At 45.9% G+C, this 24171-nt stretch overlaps 2 long non-coding RNA genes across 2 annotated transcripts in view; one reads left to right on the top strand and one right to left on the bottom strand.

Moving 5' to 3' along the window:
- LOC143832328 (uncharacterized) overlaps window positions 1–24171 on the bottom strand; it is a 105029-nt gene that overhangs the window by 58102 nt on the left and 22756 nt on the right. The gene's annotated exons all lie outside the window — the stretch shown is intronic.
- Window positions 16538–23130, top strand: LOC143832326 (uncharacterized). Its single transcript, XR_013229201.1, has 3 exons — window positions 16538–16835; window positions 20139–20233; window positions 22086–23130. It is a non-coding gene; the product is annotated as an uncharacterized LOC143832326 (long non-coding RNA).

Below are 24171 nucleotides of genomic sequence, written 5' to 3'. Positions count from 1 at the left end.
GTTGCTGTAGAGGGGCTATTTCAAGTGTGTGTGGAAATGGGTGGTCGCTTGGTTATGGCCATGGAATGTGGTGGAGCATGCCTTTGGGAGACTGAAGGCATGCTGGAGGTGACTTCTTGAACACCTTCATGTCTTCCTAAACCATGTCACTCCAGTAGTGAGTGCATGTGTGATCTTGCACAACATATGTGAGGAGAGAGGGCATGAGATACTTCTGGACACCATAGTTCTGGATGACAGGGCCCCCCAACGCAGCTGAGGAAGAAGAGGATTTACAGAGAGGGACTGAGGATTCAAGATACTCTGGCCTCATTTCTCTTTAGACAGTCTCAGGGGAAATAGGAAGTCAACTTCTCACCGAAAAATAAAGTCTGCAATGCTTTTGAGCCATGTGTTTGCTGGTCTGGCAGGGAAGGGAGGAGGTGCACAGGCGGGATCAGGTGGTCATGGCCACTTGTAATGTTCCTTCAGAGGGCTGGCATACTTTATTTGGCATCAGCCCCAAATGGCTCACCAACCAGTAACATTGTAAATGATGGCTGGAGGGCATTGCTTCACCTACTTGGAAAAAACCCTGCCATTTTCCAAAATGCCCAGGGCAAGTAGAGGAGCCTTTTGGCAGCGGGCAGAGATTGAGATCCTGCTGGACATCATCTTGCAGTCCAGGAGCCTTCCAAGGCTTATGGCAGACACACCCCTCCAGACTCACTGTGCCTATGCGTTGGTGGCGCAGAAGTCGGCTGAGCACCTAGGACCAATGCTGCATGAAGTTGAAGCAGATGAAGCTTGACTTCATGGTGAGTCAGGAGGCATGGCAGGGTGTCCCTTGGGAGAGTGGAAGGACATCCTTCCTTGTGCAGATGATGTATCTCTGGAAGGCTGTGGGACGCCCTTGGTGGGAGGACATATGACACGTGTGAGTCCTCCAAATGTACTTCACATGCTCCATATGCACTTGCTTCCCAGAACTCTCCTGCAGCTCTGAGTTGCCATTCATTGAACGACGTGTGTGGCAGGGCTTCATGACACCCAGTTCTGCATTTCTATGGAGGAACACACCTCCCTATAAAGATGTGGAAGGAAAATTTGGGTATTGGGGGGGATACACGGGCACTCTGAGGACTATGTATTCCTGGTATGTGTGGTGGTTACTGAACAGCACCAATTGAACACTGCCAAACCTTGCATGCAAACTCCCCAAAGGCATCCCACATGTCCACCCCTGTCTCTACCCACGTAGGAGGAAACAGGTTGCCACAAGAGATGCCACACTTTGCCTCAAACTGTGTTAAAATTTTTAAATGATGACTGCAATTTGGGGAGGCAAATTAGCTTCACAGCACCTGACTAGCTAGCCACAGTAGTCTAGCTCCCTATTGCAGACAATCAAACTCACCTGAGATGTCATGCAGGAACAAACCATGTCAAGCCAGTGAGTGACATCTTTCTGTGGGGGGATGTCCAGGTTTGTAGATGCTCTCTGGGCATGTGGATTCAGTAGATGTGCTAATTCAATGGCCCTCCCCCCCCCCATCCACCAGTGTGTATCCAAAATGAGAGGACAGAAAACCAGGAGCACTGGAAGAGGAGGGCAGGGAGGCTACTCCAGCAGCACTAAAAAAAAAAAAAAACCCTCAGAGATATGAATACGAGGCTCCAGCAGATTGAGTCTCACTTGGGGATGGAGACAGAAGGGAAATAGGGCTACAAATGGGTTTGTTTGAGTATTTCCTGGGTGAGAGGGCTGGGGTAAAAGTTGGGGTTTCCTGTGTTTGCTGTTGTTCTTCTAAATAAATATTACTGAAGTTTTCACTTCATGAGTCTCATGTGCCTCTCTCCCACTGCTGTCATGGCTACCAGTGAATACGCACCCAGCACCACCACAGAGGTTCATGGTGTGACTGCAGATCACTGTTTTCCACCTGCTGGGAAGATATAACCCCATGGTCACAGTCCAGGTTGGCCAGCAAGAACAACATAACAATGTTTTTTTTTTAAACAACATTGGGCACGGGAGAGATCAGCTTTCCAAACTTCTCAAAAAAAAAAAAGGGGGGGGGGGTTAACTGGATGGGGAGATGGGTCATGGGAAATACTTGTTCCTGGGTTTAACCAGGCATGCCCGTCTACTCTTAAGCACCCGGACCACATGTTTTCTCCTTGTTCCCAGGCTTGTTCCAGGAGTGGTTTGGGGTGGGACAGCTGCTTTGGAGGAGGGCCCTCTTTACGTCCAGTGGCCGCAGGGGGGTTTCCTGCATGCCAGGGTCAGGCGGGGAACACCTCTTCCTCCCCTAAGGAAAGGCAGTGGGCACCACTACCTACCTATCTGGATGGCTGAAGAGTCACTCCTTTCCAAATGCTCCCTATGTGGTGACATCTCCTATGAATCAGGCAGGGCTGACTCCAGGGGAGAATGTGCTATGAATAGTAAGCAGAGATTGTTGCCAGCAGGCCAGATCATTTCCCTGGCTTGACCGCTAGACACACAGATGTGGATGGGGGGGTGAACACAAGGGGGAACATAAAGGTGACCAAGCACACACCTTTAAATGGAAGAGCCTCAATTGGGCCGGAGCATCACTGAAAGTTTGCCCCATTTAAATGCAACAACATGGCCAAAGAAGGCTGCAGGGGAGATTTCAGGAGAGCTAGCCACCCCAATCCCAATCCAGCCATTCATGGTTTACCAAAATGAATAGATGTGGAGCGCTGATGGCCATGGATGTTCTCTGCCCCAATTGACACCAGGTCCAGGATGAACAACAGACATCTGTTGTGGGTCATTGTGAGTTGGGAGTGCTTCCCCCATGGTTGCTGTGAGCCACATGCTTGGGCAAAGTGCTTCCACCATCCCCGTAGATCTCTCTGAGCTCCCTGAAATACAGGCATGTCACTGGAGCAACTCCCATGCCTCTGTTGTAAGCCACCACCCGGTAGTATTCATGGTGGAGGCTTATTCTCTTAGTTCAGCACTCCAGCCCTGAATGGCTGTGGCTGAGAGCCCTTATCTCCCTGGAGATGGCCTTGAAGACCTCGTGATTCCTATGTGAGATGTTCAGAGCCTCCTGGGCCTTAATATCTGCAAAGATGGCCAGGAGGTCTTTTACCTCACTCTCCTTCCACGATGGTCCCCTTGTGCCAGCAGTAGAGGGAGTGGAGGAAGAGGATGAGGTGAACTTCATGGCAGCTGGGCAGCTTTTAGAACGAAATGGACAGCAGGCTGTGAACATTGGCTTCCTCTTCCCGCCTTGCTCTGCCCAAGGGGAATCTACATTTCTGATAGCCTGGAGAGCTATACTAGCCACAGTGATAGAAGGATCATGTGGTGGCATTTTTTGTTCTCAGCAACATTTCTCCCCTTCATGGAGCACGTGGTCCCTGCTCTTTCACAGTACTGAAACAATGCATCTGGGTAGCTACGGCCATATAAGTTTTAAAAAAATATGCCTTGTGTGTTTAAAACACAGCATTAAGACACACAACACTGATGCCACACTAATAGGGAGATGTCTCCAACATAACAGGGGGCCCCTTTTCCCCATTAATTTACTCCCACCAGGGGAGTTTCTTTAAATGCAAACGTAAAGTAAAGGAGGCAATAGGCCCACTGTTGGGTGCGGATGGACAAACTCTAATGGAAGATGCAGAGAAAGCAGAAAGGCTTAGTGCCTATTTTACATCTGTTTTTTCCCACAGGTCAAAGGGTTTAGGTACATCTAGAGATGGCAGTAAGAGCCTCTTGTGGCGAAGAGTGGTAAGGCAGCCATCTGAAAGCTTTGCCCATGAGGCTGGGAGTTCAATCCCAGCAGCCGGCTCAAGGTTGACTCAGCCTTCCATCCTTCCGAGGTCGGTAAAATGAGTACCCAGCTTGCTGCTGGGGGGTAAATGGTAATGACTGGGGAAGGCACTGGCAAACCACCCCGTATTGAGTCTGCCATGAAAACACATGAGAGCGTCACCGCAAGGGTCAGACATGACTCGGTGCTTGCACAGGGGATACCTTTACCTTTACCTTAGAGATGGCAGTAGCCAAAGGATAGTGTTTGGGTGGCAGGTTAACATGGATAGAGAGGTTGTCGAGAGGCATTTAGCTGCACTGGATGAGTTCAAATCCCCTGGGCCGGATGAAATGCACCTGAGAGTGCTCAAAGAACTTTCCAGAGAACTTGCACAGCCCTTGTCCATCATCTTCGGGACCTCTTTAAGGACTGGAGATGTCCCGGAGGACTGGAAGAGAGCAAACGTTATTCCGATCTTCAAAAAAGGGAGGAAGGATGACCCGGGAAACTACAGACCAGTGAATCTGACCTCTGTTGTGGGGAAGAGCAGATATTAAAGGGAGCAATCTGCAAACATCTGGAGGACAATTTGGTGATCCAAGGAAGTCAGCATGGATTTGTCTCCAACAGGTCTCCAACCTGGTTTCCTTTTTTGACCAAGTAACAGGTTTGCTGGATCGCGGAAATTCAGTTGATGTCATTTACTTGGATTTTAGTAAAGCTTTTGACAAGGTTCCCCATGATGTTCTGATGGATAAATTGAAGGACTGCAATCTGGATTTTGAGATAGTTAAGTGGATAGGGGATTGGTTAGAGAACCGCACTCAAAGAGTTGTTGTCAATGGTGTTTCATCAGACTGGAGAGAGGTGAGTAGCGGGGTACCTCAGGGCTCGGGGCTCGGCCCGGTACTTTTTAACATATTTATTAATGATCTAGATGAGAGGGTGGAGGGACTACTCATCAAGTTTGCAGATGACACCAAATTGGGAGGACTGGCAAATACTCCGGAAGATAGAGACAGAGTTCAACGAGATCTGAACACAATGGAAAAATGGGCAAATGAGAACAAGATGCAATTTAATAAAGATAAGTGTAAAGTTCTGCATCTGGGTCAGAAAAATGAAAAGCATGCCTACCGGATGGGGGGTACGCTTCTAGGTAACACTGTGTGTGAACGAGACCTTGGGGTACTTGTGGATTGTAAACTAAACATGAGCAGGCACTGTGATGCAGCGGTAAAAAAGGCGAATGCCATTTTAGGCTGTATCAACAGGGGCATCACATCAAAATCACAAGATGTCATAGTCCCATTGTATACTGGTCAGACCACACTTGGAGTACTGTGTGCAGTTCTGGAGGCCTCACTTCAAGAAGGACGTAGATAAAATTGAAAGGGTACAGAGGAGAGCCACGAGGATGATCTGGGGCCAAGGGACCAAGCCCTATGAAGATAGGTTGAGGGACTTGGGAATGTTCAGCCTGGAGAAAAGGAGGTTGAGAGGGGACATGATAGCCCTCTTTAAGTATTTGAAAGGTTGTCACTTGGAGGAGGGCAGGATGCTGTTTCTGTTGGCTGCAGAGGAGAGGACATGCAGTAATGGCTTTAAACTACAAGTACAATGATATAGGCTAGATATCAGGAAAAAAATTTTCACAGTCAGAGTAGTTCAGCAGTGGAATAGGCTGCCTAAGGAGGTGGTGAGCTCCCCCTCACTGGCAGTCTTCAAGCAAAGGTTGGATACACACTTTTCTTGGATGCTTTAGGATGCTTAGGGCTGATCCTGCGTTGAGCAGGGGGTTGGACTAGATGGCCTGTATGGCCCCTTCCAACTCTATGATTTTATGATTCTATTAATAGTTTCATCATTTTTTAACAGCTATGATAATGATATTGACCCATATCAGTCATATGACAGATTTGCCCATAATTTTAAAAATTAAGGTTGTCGCATTGCACACGTGTGAATGGATCAGATTTCTGGGATAGCTCACTTTCTTTCCAGGTATGTCTGCCTGTCTGAACTGTAGAGAAGTCATATACATTTGGGTTATATTGCCCAATATTTCTAGCCAGAATAAAATAAAGCTTTTCTGTTTGTGCTCATATTGGTTCCTGGAAGAGGATCTTGATAATGTTTTTTGTGTGCTATTAGAAAGGCCATATAAGACCATTTAATTAGGGAGTCCAGGCCTTCCTGGTAATGTTGGCATACAGGGCCATGTGTATCCCTCCTTAATTGGTGGCATATGCACACAATACCCACTTATAACATTGGTGCATGCTAACATACATGAAGGTGCACACTCTTTTCTCCAGCTGCATATTTTCTCTTTCACCTATATATCCACACTCACTGGCATTTCTGCCTTTAAAAGACAGCAAGCAGTTGTTTAAAGAATCTACAGTTCCCTCTGCTGTGGACTGCATGAGGAAACAAAGTTGTCTTCTAGTCTCCTCACCCACCCACAGCAAAAGCTGCTTCCTACCATGAAGCATGTTGTCTCAGGAAAGCACCAATCAGTTGCTGAGATAACCAAGTGACCTGTGACACTTAAAGGACCAACATATTTATTGTGGAAAGAGCTCTGGTAGGATAGAGGTAATTTCAACAGCTGCTGAGTTTTGGAGCCTATTGGGCTTTCCCCAGAGCCAATATAGTAACCAGTTCTTCCAGCTGCCATACTCTTCTTGTGGGAAGGCATTGACATAGGCCTTTCACATATGCACCCCTTTCACAGTTATCAGTGGCAAGGCGGAGATAAATACGAAGTAAGGTAGGATTCAAATTCTCAGAATCCAAGGACAAAATTCAAAGAAAAAGCGGCTGCAGGCTTGATGCGGCCACCGGCATCAGGAGGAGTGCACGAGAGGGCTGATGGGCACAGCAGTGTGTACGCACAGCCATAGCGTGCTCGGCAGCAGCGGGGGTGGGGCGAGGGTGCGTTAATAAGATGCCATGTGTGGCATTTGTGCCTCTTCCTCCATTGCCACCTGAACAGCTCCCCTCCCTCCCGCCCTACATTTATGGTTTTTTTCGTTGGATGTTCATTTGTATAATGTGTTAGTTATGGTTAATTTGTCACAGCTGCAGTATAGGGGCACAGAAACTGAGCTTGGGCAGGGTCCAGTTTGCGTACTGGACACCTGTGAGTGTGTTAGTCAACCAAAGAGAAAACTGTCCAGTTTTGACATCCATTTTTGGGCTACCTCATTTTTGACATGTGAGGAAACTCTAAACACTCCACCCTATTTCAAGCACAAGAGTAGCTGAAGAAATTTTTCTCATAGTCTTTTTTATTATTTTATTATTTTATTATTATTTTATTAAATATTTTATTATTTCATTCACGAGATGTCCTAGAAGCAAAAATAGCATAAATGAGTGAACCTAGTCATGCCAAATGTACAGTTTTTATCCCTGAAGCTTTATCATAGTGCATCCCGTTCAGTACATTCATCCAATCAGGAATCCATTCAGCCATCTGCACTTGCATTTCTACATAGTTAGTCTATGGATCTTTGATCAGTGATTTCCAGTACTTTGTATCTCCCATCAGACACACACTGTTCTAAAGTTTTATTTGGTACATAAACATGCACTAACACATGGTTGAAATTAGCATTGCCGATAACATTTCCAGATATAACAAACTCTATGCAGCTGTTGTGTCTGAAATAAGCTTGTCATTTTGACCTACAGAAATATGCCAATAAAGGAATCCATTATGTTCTATAGAAACCCTTTAAAATGTGGCAAGCCTCTTGAGATTATGAACAGCTAATGACCCTTCTCTGAGCACACTCCACTGCAGGACCTATTAATGAATTCCTTTTTCTGAGACAGAAAAACAAATGTCCATGTACGCATTACAAAATACACACTTTTTCTGACATGGAGATTAATATGTTCCCTTCACTCCAGAGTGCTGATCTGCTTTCTAAACTGAGGAAGTCTATCATTTATAAAAACAGGAGGTTAATGTTGGGGCAGCAGTGAGACAGAAGTGCAGTAAGCTCAGTCTTTGCTTAGACAGGGGGCATTTTTTACAAACGGGGGCTGTATTCAGTGGCATGAGCCTGTTCAATACATTGAACAAAAAGTGCTTTCTTTCTGGTACTGCCCATGGGAAACTAGGCAGCTTCAACAAGGAAGTCCCCCCCACCACCACTTTTTTTATGAAGCCATGTGTGTCAGAGACAGGCTGCAATGCAAATTCTGTAGGAGAGCGAGCAACGGCACCACTTTGGAACAGAGGTTTACTTGGAGTTTGCTTATTTTACTGTTGGTGTGAAAATATATCTGGCTTCCTGGGCTTGCTTGGAGAGCTATGACTTCCATTTTATAGAATCAGATTATGATGAAACTAGAACTTGAGGGCATCCAATGAAACTGATGGGCAGTATGTTCAGGATGGACAAAAGGAAATACTTCTTGACTTGAGTGATTAAAATGTGGAATTTGCTACCAGTTCATCATCATCATCAAGAACCATGAATCAATAGGTTGTTTTATATCACTTCTGGAAAGGGGGCACAAAGACATTATTTAATAGACTAGGGGCAAAGCTCGTTGTATCCAGGAATACAACGGGCACTAGAACTTGGTGGTGGGAAGAGGAAGGGGAGGAGTTGTCCAGTCTGTAAGGGCATGGGCTTGAATGTGTGTGTTGTGTGGGAGGTTGTGGTGGCATGGTGACAAATGAGGGCATGGGTGTGGAGATATGGGTGGTTTGGAATGTTCATTGAGTGTGGGTGAGGACCGACCTTTGGGAATTGCAACATAGTGGTTACAGATGAGCTTTCCAGAGCCATGTCTTCAGATATGTGAAGGGGAAATCAGACTGGAGACTCTTCTTAGGGGGAAATTACATGGCAACCAATTCCTCCCAGTTCTGCATTCAACATCATTTCCCTTCTTGTCCCCCTGCCCTAATACACATGGGGTAGTCCCAGTACACAGATGTCTACCCTGTTTCTTCTGTCTCCATTTTTTTTACTGTTGATAAAATGTTATGTGGCCAAATGCTTCTTTTACGGCTGCTCTTTAGAAGAAGAGCTGGATTTTTGTACCCTGCTGTTTACTACCCAAAGGAATCTCAAAGTGGTTTACAAACACCTTTTCTCTTTGTCTCCCCACAACAGACAACCTGTGAGGGATGTGGGGCTGTGAGAGGTCTGAGAGAACTGGGAATGGGCCGCAGTGACCCAGCAGGCTTCAGGTGTCTCAAAGCAGTTTCCAATCGCCTTCCCTTCCTCTCCCCATAGCAGACTCTCCATGTGGCTGGTGGGGTAGAGAGCCTCACTTGGAAGATGGCAACCCTAAGAGGAGGTCCCTCTGTGCACAGCAGTCTTGACCTTAGTCAGGTTTATGCACACCTAGGTAGTGTGGAATTCCAGAAGATGAACCTACACCAATCTGGCAACCTTACCTCCTCTCTGCAATGTTTTTTTGACCTGAAATATGTCAGGGGGGTGCTAGGCAGCTGTGGGGGCATTACACACTTTGAGGCTCCACTTTCAAACTTCAAGGAATATGTTCAGACCAGGGACAGCCAACCTCCAGGTGGGTCCTGGAATTGCTGCTCATCTCCAGACTATACAGACCAGCTCCACAGACAAAAATGGCTACTTTGGAGGGGAGTCTGTGTAGCATTGTATCCCCGAGGTTTAGGGATGCCAGCCTCCTGGGGGGGGTCTGAGAATCCCCTGGAAGTACAGGTCATCTCTAGGCAGTTAGGCTGAAGGGAAAGCTCTCCCCCCTCTCATGCACCCCTTCAAAAGGAATGCACGTGGCCTCAGAATCCACTTGGTTGCTTGGCTGGTGATTTTGCCCTTCTGAAGCCCGAGGCCTACTGCTGGCAGCTGCAGTCCCTGTTGTTGTCTGCAAGGCCAAGTTGTTGCCTAATAAAGGTGGATCACCTAGTTTTCCCCAACGTCTCACTGTCTACTTTCCTGTAAAGATAACTCCACTTGAAATTCTGGGTCACTTATGCCTTTGAGTTCATAGGAGTTTTTATTTACTAGGCCAAACTTGAAAAAAGTTACTTCAATTCTCATGCCTCTCTAGCAATTTAGTTGTTCACTATTTACAGTTTCAGCCTGTAATTATTCTTTATTTAGATCTTCCTGAACTTTCCAGGACTGATATTAGTCTGTCTGTCTCTCTGCACCCCAAAATTCAAACAGTTGCTGGTAAGGGCTGGCCAAAGCCCATAGCCCAGGAGGGACACACCCACAACCACTCCACCCCAACCACAGCCTCTACCATCCTCTCTACATCGCTGCTCATCTCTAGATTATAATGATTGGGTCTGCTGGCAAAAATGGCTACTTTGGAAACCAGACTCGGAGGCATTTTACAATTTGAAGGCCCTCCTCCAAATCTGCAGGAATATCTCCAACCCAGGGGTAGCCAACCTCCAGGTGGGGCCTGGAGAGCTCCTGGAATTACAGCTCATCTGCAGAGTATAAAGATCAGCTCCCCAGGCAGAAAGGGCTACTTTGGACAGGGTTGTGGTAGAGAAGAAACATTTAAGGCCTCCCACACAGGTTGTTGTTGAATTGAAAGACTCGAGGTCTACTGCACAGGGTTGTTGTGCAGATGAAACAGGAGGCAAAAGAACCTCTGCAACAGCTTCCAGTCTCACCTGCACAACAACCCTATGTGGTAGGTCTCAAATCTGCAGAGAGTTGCTTGGCTGTTTCTTCCCTCCAGCAGCATGGTCGGCCAGAGCAGTATTTTAAGTGAGAAGAGGCTTTTCTGTGGCCTCCCTGTCAGCCAACTCTTTGGCAGAAGGAGAAAGCTCCCCCCCCCCTCTCAAAAGGAAGGCCCTCAGGCTCCCCTGCATAGCTCTCAGAAACGCCTCCCTCCCTTCAGTCAGGGCCTGTCAGAGGCTCCTTCGCAGCAGGCCTGGAGGGAGGGGGGAGGGGGAGCACTCTGCAGCCTCCAGCCAGCTCTGTCAGGGTTCTGAGGCAAAATGATGGAAGTTACAGTTGGACATGACAGTTAGGACAGCCTTAGGGTGAAAAGGGCTGGCGCAGCCTTTGTTCTCATCCCCCTTGACAGCACTCCTGACCTCTTCTCCCTGCGGTGGTCAGGGGCTGACTGGCAGTGGTGTCTCCAGATTGCCCCTGACTGGGCTGCGTGGACAGGCCCTGTCAGAACTTTGGCCCAATGGGCGTGACCTATCTTAGGCTTTGTGCATCCCGACTGGGTAGAGGTCTGTCCTGTCCTGGTGAGGGCCCAACTGGAAGAAGTTTTGCGCCTTCCGATTGGGCCCTCCCCCAGACCAGCCCTGCCCACTCTCCACTTAGCCCTTAACCAATTATGTATACTGCTCTCCAAGCAGTTTAAAGATGAATGCACTTTCTTCTCCATTTATTGCATTTGACTCTTGCAATGTCACATTTAGTTATGATGAGATTTTCTCAAGGACAAAAAGGGACTCAGAAAGAGACCCCATTCCTCATTTTAATTTTTAAAACCACGTTAAAGGATGCAAAAAGAGGGAAAAATAAGAGTAAAGTATCCCTGGATTTCTACTGTCCTGTCCCTACCCTTCTTCATGTGTTGCCTTCTTTAAAATTTGTCTGTGATGGAATGACTGACTAGCTTGGTGGTTTAAGCTGGGAAATGTTGAACAGGGCTGCCAATCTCCAAGTGGCACCTGGAAGTGTCCAGGTATTACAACTCCACTTAAGATCTATTTGTCTCCAATTTGTCTCCAACAAGTCCTGTCAGACCAACCTGGTTTCCTTTTTTGACCAAGTAACAGGTTTGCTGGATCGTGGAAATTCGGTTGATGTGGTTTACTTGGATTTTAGTAAAGCTTTTGATAAGGTTCCTCATGATGTTCTGATGGATAAATTGAAGGACTGCAATCTGGATTTTCAGATAGTTAGGTGGATAGGGAATTGGTTAGAGAACCGCACTCAAAGAGTTGTCGTCAATGGTGTTTCATCAGACTGGAGAGAGGTGAGTAGCGGGGTACCTCAGGGCTCGGTCCGGTACTTCTTAACATATTTATTAATGATCTAGATGAGAGGGTGGAGGGACTACTCATCAAGTTTGCAGATGACACCAAATTGGGAGGACTGGCAAATACTCCAGAAGATAGAGACAGAGTGGAGGCCTCACTTCAAGAAGGGCGTAGATAAAATTGTAAGGGTACAGAGGAGAGTGACGAGGATGATCTGGGGCCAAGGGACCAAGCCCTATGAAGTTAGGTTGAGGGACTTGGGAATGTTCAGCCTGGAGAAAAGGAGGTTGAGAGGGGACATCTTTAAGTATTTGAAAGGTGGTCATTTAGAGAAGGGCAGGATGCTGTTCCCATTGGGTGCAAAGGACACGCAGTAATGGGTTTAAACTCCAAGTACACCGATATAGGCTAGATATCAGGAAGAAATTTTCACAGTCAGAATAGTTCAGCAATGAAATAGGCTACTGAAGGAGGTGGTGAGCTCCCCCTCACTGGCAGTCTTCAAGCAAAGGTTGGATACACACTTTTCTTGGATGCTTTAGGATGTTTTGGGCTGATCCTGTATTGAGCAGGGGGTTGGACTAGATGGCCTGTATGGCCCCTTCCAACTCTATGATTCTATGATTCTATGAAGAGTGAGAGAAAATGGCTGCTTTGCAGGCTGGATTCATGGCATTGTACTCTCCCCTCCTCAAACCCCAACTACTCTGGGCTCCACCCCCATAAACGAAATAAAAAATAATGATTCTCAAGTTACTCCAACTTATGATGAATATTTATTTATTTAGATTTATATACCGCCCTCCCCGAAGGCTCAGGGCGGTTTATAAATCTAAATAAATAAATAGTCATCATATGACTATAAATTAATGTTCTCCAGAAAGTCTTCTTGTTAACAGCTTTGCTCACGTTTTATAAACCAGGGGCTGTGGCTTGCTGGAGTCAATACCTGTCATGTTGGGTCTTTCTCTTTTCCTGCTGCCTGCAACTTTCCCTAGTTTTATTGACTTTTCTAGTGACTCTGTCTTCTTAGAATGCGATTGAAGCACCAAAGTACATACTCACATATTTCTTTGTACTAATATTTTCAGCTATGGACTATATTGCACCTGTATAATTTGATTTATACTCCAAAACATTTCAGATGACTTGCTGAAAAATATGAAAATTCAAAATATATAGTGACTTAGCCAGCTTTTGTTTCCATTAAAAGCATCACACTGGAACAAAAGAGCTAAGTGAATAGCTACACTAAAACAGTAAAATAAACTGAGTGTCTGGAAAGAAAGAAATCAGATAAGACAGGAGAGACAGAACAATAGTTAGGAAATGGGAGTGTGAGACAGGAATCTGAAATTATAAAATACTAATTCTTCCCATATCTTTATACAGCTGTCGCTGTATAAACATAAAAAGGTAAGTCCTAAGTGGGCGAAGAGTGGGCAGGGCCAGTCCAGGTAAGGGCCCAATCGGAAGGCGCAAAGTGCCTTCCGATTCGGCCCTCACCAGGACAGACATGAGTTCTAGCCAGTCGGGAGGTATGAAACCAAAGTTCTGACAAGGCCAAAGTTCTGACAGGGCCCACCCACCTAGCCCAGCCAGGGGCAATCTGGAGACATGGCTGCCAGTCTGCCCCTGACCACCGCAGGGAGAGGTCAGTAGGGCTGCCAAGGGAGATGAGAACGGATGCTTGGAAAGGTTGTGCCAGCCCTTTTCACCCCCAGGTTGTCCTGTCATGTCCAACTGTAAATTGCCTCAGAACCATGACAGAGCTGGCAGGAGACTGGAGAGTGCTCTCCCCCTCCCTCCCTTCATGCCTACTGCGAAGGAGCCTTTAACAGCCCCTGACTGAGGGGAGGGAGGTATTTCCAAGAGCAATGCAGGGGAGCCTGGGGGCATGGGTGCAGGCCTTCCTTTTAAGGGGGGGGAAAGCTTTCTCCTTCTGCCAAACAGTTGGCTGACAGGGAGACCACAGAAGAGCCCCTTCTCACTTAAAATAGTGCTCTGGCCAGGGATTAGACACAGCCAAGCCATGTGTATTTCTTCCTCACAAATCTCTGCAGATTTGAGGTCTACTGCACAGCGTTATCCTGCAGACGAAACTGGATGCTGTTGTGGAGGTTCTTTTGTCTTCTGTTTCATCTGCACAACACCCCTGTGCAGTAGGCCTCAAGTCTTTCAATTCAACAACAACCTGTGTGGGAAGCCTTAAATGTTTCTTCTCTACCACAACCCTGTCCAAAGTAGCCCTTTCTGCCTGGGGAGCTGTAATTATACTCTGCAGGTGAGCTGTAATTCCAGGAGCTCTCCAGGCCACACCTGTAGGTTGGCTAACCCTGGGTTGGAAATATTCCTGGAGGTTTGGAAGTGGGACTTCAAAATCGTACAATGCCTCAGAGTCCAGCCTTCAAATGAGCCATTTTTGCCTGCAGTTGGTAGGGAGTGGTGCAGGAGTGTCCCTCCTGGCCTATGGGTTATGGCCAGCCCTTATCAGCAACTGTTTGTATTCTGGGGCGCAGACAGGCAGACCAGCATCAGTCCTGTGAGTCTGGAAAGTGCAGGAAGATCTAAATAAATATTTACAGCCTTTATGTAGTAAGCAATAGAGTACATAAATCCGTTCTTCTAAGGAGCAACCATGAAAGAAGCATGTGGGCACATAACATTTTATCAGCAGTGAAAAAATGGAGACAGAAGGAACAGGGTGGACACCTGTGTACTGTGACTACCCCATGTGTATTAGGTCAGGGGGACATTTCGGTGTCTGTGGCCTAATTCAGTGGTCCCCAACCTTTTTATCACCAGGGACCACTCAACGCGTGACAATTTTACTGAGGCCTGGTGTGTGGGGGGGGTAGCTTACTCCTCTACTCTCAACCACTGCCCTAACACTCTCTGATCGCTATGGTAATGTTTAAACATCCCTTCAAAATAAGATACAGACACGCCACAACAATGAACATAAGGAACATTTTATTTTCATGGAAATTTTAACTCATGACAATGACAAATCAATGGGAACCCTGAGCTTGTTTCTCTGCAATGAGATAGTCCCATCTGGGAGTGATGGGAGACAATGGCACCCGAAGAGTGTTGTAAAGGGCCGGGGGGGATGAAGCAAAGGGCCGGGGTGGCCCACAGATTGGGGATCGCTAGCCTAATTCACACGAGAAGGGAACTGGGAGGAATTGGTTGCCATGTAATCTCCCCCTATGAAGAGTTTCCAGTCTGATTTTCCCTTCACATATCTGAAGACATGGCTCTGGAAAGCTCATCTGTAACCACTATGCCACAATTTCCAAAGGTCAGTCCTCTCCCACACTCAGTGAACATTCCAAACCACAGGTTCTTGACACCCATATCTCCACACCCATGCCCTCATTTGCCACCATGCCACCACAACCTCCCACACAACACACACATTCAAGCCCATGCCCTTATAGACTAGACAACTCCTCCCCTTCCTCTTCCCACTGCCAAGTTCTAGCGCCCGTTGTATTCTTGGTTACAACGGGCTTTGCCCCTAGTCTATTAAATAATGTTTTTGTGCCACCTTTCGAGAAGTGATGTAAAACAACTTATTGATTCATGATTCTTGATGATGATGATGATGAACTGGTAGCAAATTCCACATTTTAATCACTCAAGTCAAGTATTTCCTTTTGTCCATCCTGAACATACTGCCCATCAGTTTCATTGGATGCCCTCAAGTTCTAGCATTTGAGGAGAGGGAGAAAAATAATCTCCACCCCATGCATAATCATGTCTTCCCATAGTCGCTTCTTGGCAGCTTGGTGTAGTAGTAAAGAGCAACTGCTTCTAGCCTGGTGAGTTCCCACTCTTCCTTGAGCTAAGCACAGTCCTGATAGATCTGTTCTCCCAGTGCCGTCCTGTTAGAGCTCTCTCAGCCTCACCTACATCACAGATTATCTGTAGTGGGGATAGGAAGGGTAGGCAATTGTAAGCCACTTTGAAATTGTTTTGGGCAATGATAAGTGGAGTATAAAAACCATATATTCTTTTTTAAACTGAAGAGTCACAGACTAGAGTCACAGACTCTTTAGCCTTTCTGCATAGGGAATCCTCTAATTTGTTTGATTGCACCCTCTGTACTTTTTCCAGCTCTGCAATGTCCTTTTTGAGATACATTGCCCAAAACTGTATTGCAAATGAGGTTGCACTACAGATCTGTACTTGGGCATTAAAATATTGGTCGTTTTATTCTTAATCCCTTTCTGATTATCATTTCCCTTTTCATCCTAGGACTTCCAGGGGGTACAATCTAGCTAGGTTAAATTAAGGACTATAACATCTCATCACCTTGAACAAACTAGCAGCTCCCCTCTTCCCATAGCCAGACATATGAATAAGTACGTGATGGGATCAGGTCAGGTTTAGGAGCAAAGCTCTTGACTTAATGGCTTCAGAATTCACTGAACACTATAGAATACAAAACAACAACAAGAATATCCTCTCTTTTGTCAGAGGTGTAAAACTGAGCCTTGCACTGTGTTCAAGTTGTGTGTGTGTGTGAGAGAGAGAGATCTCACAATGAAGCCAGCCCCAAATAGTTTAGTCCCATCATCAGGAGCTGCTGTTTTATATTTCTTTGTCAGACAAAAGTAGCTCACCCCAGAAATATGTGAGTCCTGATGTGACGAGACAGCTGGCTGATTAGAGGCATTTAGCATTTTTCACAATGCCAAAGGGGTATTTTATCAAGACTTTTTTCCCCTGAAGGCTATGTTTCTTTAATGAAAACATAAAATGGTCTGAAAGATAAGCAGTAAATTGATGCAGGTTCACACTGTAGCAGCCAAAACACTGGCAAGGACATACTCCTCCCCCTCCTGCCCCTTGTTTCCCAAATCAGCTGATTAGAGAGCCCACACCCCACCATTTCCTCACATTCTATCCATAGTCTCACAATTCCCACTACAAACTTGGCTGTCCAGACTTTTCCTGCCAGTTCTGCAGACTTCCACTAATGCAACCAAAGCCAAGGATCTGTGGGACAGATAAGGTGAAGAGAATTCACCAGAAGCTTTGAAATGCTCTTAGGCTACCCTGCAGTGGTGAGACATTCTTTTACATCTAAGCCTCTGTCTGCTATTAGCTTAGAAATCTATGAAGGAGAATACAACGGGCGCTAGAGCTTGGCAGTGGGAAGAGGAAGGGGAGGAGTTGTCCAGTTTGTAAGGGCATGGGGTTGAATGTGTGTGTTGTGTAGGAGGTTGTGGCAGCGTGGTGGCAAATGAGGGTATGGGTGTGGAGATATGGGTATCAAGAGACTGTGGTGTGGAATGTTCATTGAGTGTGGGAGAGGACTGACCTTTGGGAAATGTGGCATAGTGGTTACAGATGAGCTTTCCAGAGCCCTGTCCTCAGATATGTGAAGGGAAAATCAGATTGAAGACTCTTCTTAGGGGAAGATTACATGGCAACCAATTCCTCCCAGTTCTGCGTCATTTCCCTTCTTGTGTGAATTAGGCCACATTCACCAAAATGCCCCTCTGCCCTAATACACATGGGGTAGTCACAGTACACAGGTGTCCACCCTGTTCCTTCTTTTCTATTTTTTCACTGTTGATAAAATGTTATGTGCCCACATGCTTCTTTCATGGTTGCTCCTTAGAAGAACGGATTTTTGTACCCTATTGCTTACTACCCAAAGGAGTCTCAAAGCGGTTTACAAACACCTTTTCCATTCGTCTCTCCACAATAGTCAACCTGTGAGGTATGTGGGGTTGTGAGAGATATGAGAGAACTGGGAATGGGCTGCAGTGACCCAGCAGGCCTCAGGTGTCTCAAAGCATTTTGCAATTGTCTTCCCTTTCTCTCCCCATAGCAAACTCCCCATGAGGGAGGTGGGGTAGCGAGCCTCACAGGGAAGCTGGCAACCCTAAGAGGAAGACTCTCTGTGCACAGCAGTCTTCACCTTAGTAAGGTTTTTTATACTGTTTTTTTATTTGCCAGGCCAATAAGTCATTTAAGTTACCATGTGTCTCCAGACATTTACTTGTTCTCTATTTACAGTTTCAGGCTGTAAATATTTATTTCGATCTTCCTGCACTTTCCAGACTCACAGGAGTGATGCTGGTCTGCCTGTCTGCGCCCCAGAATACAAACAGTGGCTGTTAAGGGCTGGTCATAACCCATAGCCCAGGAGAGATACCCCTGCACCACTCCCTCCCAACTGCGGGAAAAATGGCTCCTTTGAAGGCTGGACTCTGAGGCATTGTACAATTTTGAAGTCCCAACTCCAAATCTCCAGGAATATTTCCAACCCAGGGGTAGCCAACCTCCAGGTGGGGCCTGGAGAGCTCCTGCAATTACAGCTCACCTGTAAAGATCAGCTCCCCAGGCCGAAAGGACTAGACAGGGTTCTGGCAGAGAAGAAACATTTAAGGCCTCCCACACAGGTTGTTGTTGAATTGAAAGACTTGAGGCCTACTGCACACGGTTGTTGTACAGATGAATCAGGAGACAAAAAAGCCAGTTTCTTCTGCAGAATAATGCTGTGTAGTCACGTCAAATCTGCAGAGAGTTGCAAAGAAGAAAGACACATGGCTTGGCTGTGTCTAACCTCCGGGCAGAGCAGTATTTTAAGTGAGAACGGGCTTTTCTGTGGCTTCCCTGTCAGCCAACTGTTTGGCAGAAGGGGAGAGTCCCCCCCCCCAAAAGGAATGCCCTCAGGCTCCCCTGCATTGCTTTTGGAAATGCCTCCCTCCCCTCAGTCAGGGCCTGTCAGAGGCTCCTTCGCAGCAGGCCTGAAGGAAGGGGGAGGGAACGCACTCTGCAGCCTCCTGCCAGCTCTGTCAGGGTTCTGAGGCAATTTGCAGTTGGACATGATAGTTAGGGCAGCCTTGGGGCAAAAAGGTCTGGTGCAGCCTCTGTTCTCATTCCCCTTGGCAGCCCTATTGACCTCCTCTTCCTGCGGTGTTCAGGAGCAGACTCGCAGCCAGACAGGGCTGGGTGAATGGAATTTTGGTCTGCCCAGGAGCTTCGCAGCTCCTGATTTGCCCCTCCGAGTTTTTATCACGGACAGAACCCACCCTAACTCCTCCCCAATGGTCCTTAGGGCTTTATTTTATCCACTCCGCAGGAGCAGTTAAAGATAACTAACCAAAGTCTGTCTGTCTATGACTTGAGCTAACTCTATAACATATAAAAACACACATATGCAGATTTCTGTGTATTTCATTAGAAACAGCCAGCACTGTAGGAAATGCTGGATACTGTGATCAGGCAAGCTAGGAAGAGGAAGTGTTGGGTTTTATATCTTGCTTTTCAATACCCATCAAAGTGTAAGGTGACCAGATTGTCCCACTTATGGAGGGACATCTGGGGGTACCTGGCAAATTGTACTTATGTTGAAATTTTAAAAAATATATATTACATATTATTTTTGCATTCTATGAAACTTTGTATTGCTCCATATAGACCAAATTTTAAATCAAGAACCCCCTCCCCCCCAGTCAATGGTTTCCCGCTTTACCAATGTTAAAATCTGGTCACTTATCAAAGTGGCTTATAATTATCTTCCCTTCGTCTCCCCACAACAGATACCCTGTGAGGTAGGTGGGGCTGACAGAGCTCTCTCAGAACAGTTCTGTGAGAACAGTATTATCGAGACTGTGACTAGCCCAAGGTTACCCATCTGGCTGCATGTTGAGGAGCAGTGAATCAAATCTGGCTCACCAGACTAGAAGCTGCCACTCTTCACCACTACACCAAGCAAGTAGAACCCTCTTCATTACATTATTTTTTTTAAGAGGGGAGAATTCAATAGGTGGTGCATAATTATATTTACTCATATCGTGAATTGACAAGATTTGACAAAGCTTGCATTTCAATCTGTCTGCATCTTTATGTCTTTGTATTTTTATTTTATATTTATATTTTTAGCTCGCCACTCCCGAAGAACGGTTCATGGCAGGTTACAGATAATTATCCCGCAATAAAACACCCATTAAAACCCCTTCACAGTCCCCTAATCAATTTGTCCAGTGGTGAGAAACCCCTACCTCCACTCTCCAGATGGTCGTTCCTGCCTTGGGGGGGAAGGTAAGGCTGATGGCCTGGCTGCACCTGATGGGGGCAAGATCTGTCCCCCCCCCCTTGACCTCAACCAAAGTCTTGGCACAAGAGCTCCATTTTACAGACCTTGTGGAACTGTGATAGCTTTTGCTGACTCCACTGACAAAGGAAATGGGGAGGGGAGGTCAGGTCATACTGGGACTTATACATAATATTTAACATGAGGTCATCATGGCTACGCACATCATCTTTTAACCCAGCAGCTTAGATTTCAAGGCAGAGCTAAGGTTTCATTTTGTTTTACATTACTTTTCTTTTTTTGCCTTCTTGAAAAATAGATACATTGCCATCTATTTTCCTTCTCATCCCCTCTCTGAAAAAGGATGTGAGAGACCTGACTTGGTGCTAACTTGAACCACAGAACAGTGTTTGGGTGAGTATTCCAACTTCAACCCTGAAATTGTAATAATCAAGGGAGATCTCATGTGCTTTTCATCTTTCCTGAAGCCCCCAAATACAGGTGTGGGCATAAGTATATTTCCACATGCTGTTGAAACATTCCAGTCATATTCTGCTTTCCCATCCTTTCTGGAGGCCCAGAGTGGCTCAGAGTCATAAAACAACTAGAAACAACTAACCATTCAAATAGATGTGTGGCAATTAAGACCAAAACCACAACAAAACAAAACAAGCCAAATATTTCATCAAAGCCTCTTTGTCTTCCTCAAAAGTCTATAATGTTGGGTTAGGGAGGGTGCCCTTGAGAGGGATGTCCATTAGTGGCTGCTGTGGTTGAGGAAGTCTGTTTTGTGTCCTCTCTACATAATTATATGAAATCTATGGAGCAAAGCCTTACTTTAATACCCAGATGGGCAAGGACTTAGACTAGATAGTTATAGGAAATAACCAGTATCTCAAATTGTGCCTGGGAACTTGCCAGTCTACAGAGAAATTCACAAAGTATTGATGTCATATTCCAATGGTGGCCAAATTTTGCTGGCTCATGGTAATTGTAGTCCATGGACAACTGGAGAGCCACAGTTTAGCCACGCATGTCATATGCTGTATTAGATACATTCCCATCACCTGGCTGAATTTTCTCCACTATTATTAATGGCACTGAACCAGAAGAAAACTATTCATTTTATTTCCTCTCTCCCATTGGAGAAAATGAAATTCCATTATATGAGCAGAGACAGTTTCCCTTCACCCAAACCATGTCGATCACCATAATTACATCCTTGTCAGAATTCAGCTGTCTTTTACCTCCGCTAGAGAGACACCTCCTAGGTAATTGTCTGCCCCCCTTTGTTGTGAAAGAAAAGAAAAACCAAAACTGGATGTCATGTGTTTGATCACTCCCAGTTCTGTTTTTCTTTTCTGTCAAACTGAGGAGCTGCAGACTTGGTCATCCTAGAAGATGTCTGAGCGCGATTATAGAAAAGAAAAAAGCAAACAAATTAAAGTTGAACCCAGACAAGAGGGATGATTACTTCCAGAAACTTGGTGAAGGTATTAAATAGAACTGGTGGGATAATATGCCCTGCAGTATTCCACAAGTCAGTTTATTTTCAGTTTGGGGGGAGGGAAATCATTCAATATCATCTTCTGGGACAGGTTAATTAAAAAAATCAAAGGCAGGACCCTTACTCTTGTCAGACCTGTTCAACAGTCAAACAATGTAACAATTACTTCCAGATTAGACTTCTGTAACTCGCTCTACGCGGGCCTTCCCTTGTCTTTGACTCGGAAGTTACAGCTGGTCCAAAATGGGGCTGCCAGGGTCCTCACTAGAACACCTTTGAGGGCCCACATTCAGCCGGTGCTTCGTCATCTGCACTGGTTACCAGTCTGTTTCCGAATCAGATTCAAGGTATTGGTATTGACCTTTAAGGCTATACGCGACCTGGGTCCCGTCTACCTGCGGGACCGCTTGGTTGCTTATGCCCCCCGCAGAGCACTCCGCTCTGTGGGTATGAATTTACTGGTTGTCCCAGGCCCACGGGATGTTCACCTGGCCTCGACCCGGGCCAGGGCCTTTTCAGTCCTGGCCCCAACCTGGTGGAATGAGCTCCCAGAAGAGCTAAGGGCCCTGTGGGATCTACCAGCTTTCCACAGGGCCTGCAAGATGGAGCTCTTCCGCCAGGCATATGGTTGAGGCCAGGGCAGCTCTCCCACTAATCCATCAGAGGATCCCCTCCAATATTGAGATCTCTAACATCGAGATCATTGTTAGATCTATTGTATTGGTGCCACCCTCTTCTGAATATTATTCTCTCCACCAGGCTGAACTTGGGGGGAACTCAGGTAACGAAGATCAGAATTGTGACCACCGCCGCTATATGTTATATGTGACTTGTTGATGTTAATTGGGGTTTTTATGGGGATTTTATTGTGTTTTAACTATTTATGTTGTAAATCGCCCTGAGACCTATTTGGAGAAGGGCGGTCTAAAAATTAAATAATAATAATAATAATAATAATAATAATAACAACAACAACAACAACAACAACAACAACAACAACAACAATTAGCAGCACTGAATGCTGCTGAAGGGCTCACAACAACTAGAAGGACGTTATGGATGTTGACATATTTCTATTGAGTTACTGTATACATGCTTTATTTTAAATGTTCTAAATGTTGTTTTAATGTTTGATGTTCACCATCTTGGGCATCCAGTTTGGGTAGAAAGGAGGCACAGAAATAATAAATATTGTTTTCCAGTTTCTAGATATAAATTGTCTGTGAAAGCTATTAAACCCAGGTCTGCTTGGAAGGGAAGCAGAGGCCTTTTACATTTACAGTTTATTGACCCTGTTTCATGTGGCTTTATAGCAAAGGCGTGCTTTTCTGAAAAATTAAAAAAATAATCTGGGCTTTCCCTGAAAACAAAAGTACCGCTGCAGTCAGCAGATACAGGCCTCCAATAAGGTGTTTGACTTGAGAAATCTCAGAAGCTCCTGTCTCACATGTAAAATGTCATAAGGTTGCCAGCTCCATGTTGGGAAAAAACTGGGGATTTTGGGGGCAGAGCCAGAGGAGGACAGGGTTTGGGAAGGGGAGGAAATTCAGTAGTGTATATCATAGGGTCTCCTGTCCAAAGTGGCCACATGTTCTCCGGGAGATCTGGGCTGGTTCTGCACTTACTTTGTTCTTTCCATTGTCAATCCTGCTGAATCCAGCTCAATCTTCCTCCCTCCCCCCCCCGAATTGAAACAGAAAGTATTCTGCACTTGATAGGGGAAGCTCAGAGGGGGGAGGAGAAAGATGGCTAAGAAGCTACTTGTTTATGTTTCTTTTCCTGAACGAGTGGGGGGGGTGAAGTCCAGCGGCATTAAAGAGTGCTTTATTAGCCAGAGCAAGCCAGGGGAGGAGCCGAGTGCAGCTGATGCTGCTTGCATCTTTCTTTTCATGAATGGGGGAGGGGAGGGGGGAGCCAGTAACAGCCTCTCAGAGAACGAGGCAAATCCCTGCTGAGAGAAGTGTGGGCTTCTGGAGTGCAGTCACTTTAAAACAGGGCAAAAATAAGACTTGGGAGGGAAGCCTTACAACCAGGAGACAGGAAGTCTTTGAACTGATGCCCAGCCATTCAGGGACAGACTGCTTCTCTATGTCAGCATTGCAGGAAGTTCATCCAGCAAAATGCAGAAGATCTACACTGTACTGGGAGCTTTCAAAGGTGGTTTTTCAAATATAGCAACATATCCACTCCTGGATATTGCAGGGGGAAGGCAGTGTCACCGCAGATCAATCATGGATGTTGCAGAGGGAAAACTTAAAGCGTCCAAAATCAAAATCGAAATCGAATACAGTGCAGAGGAAAGGGGTTTATTTGGGCTGGGTGAGGATAAATGTAGACCCAACTCTGGTCTCTGTCACCTGGAGATCAGATGCAATTCCAGATCTTCAGCTGCCACCTGAAGTCAGGCAATCCTAAAATGTGCAAAGTTATTTCTTAATTACAATCTTTGTTAAAATCCGAACACAGGCTCATATTCCAGTTAGGTGAAAAGTTTCTTCATACTGACATCTTTTGATGGACTCTTTTGGGATCTTGAAGAATTTAACATGTACACATATAACTGCTATTATTGTTCTGATGTCATCCGTAGAAAACCTGCCCCAAACACTTGGCTGCTACCAGATCAAAATATCCATAAGTGCAGAATCAGTCAGGCCTAGTGATGCTTCATTTTTCTCAAAGAACATGTTGGAAAATAGAATATACTTTGCATTCCGTGCCCATTTTCTCTTGGGTCCGTCATGCCCTGTGCTCACAACAAGTAATGGGTTCACTACATCAGGCACCTATGTTTGAAACCCCACTCTGCCACTGAAGCCCACTGAGTGACCTTGGGCCATCCACA

The sequence above is a fragment of the Paroedura picta genome, chromosome 3 (genome assembly GCF_049243985.1).
Source record: "Paroedura picta isolate Pp20150507F chromosome 3, Ppicta_v3.0, whole genome shotgun sequence".
NCBI classification, from domain to species: Eukaryota; Metazoa; Chordata; class Lepidosauria; order Squamata; family Gekkonidae; genus Paroedura; species Paroedura picta.
This window is presented reverse-complemented; position numbering and strand designations above follow the sequence as displayed.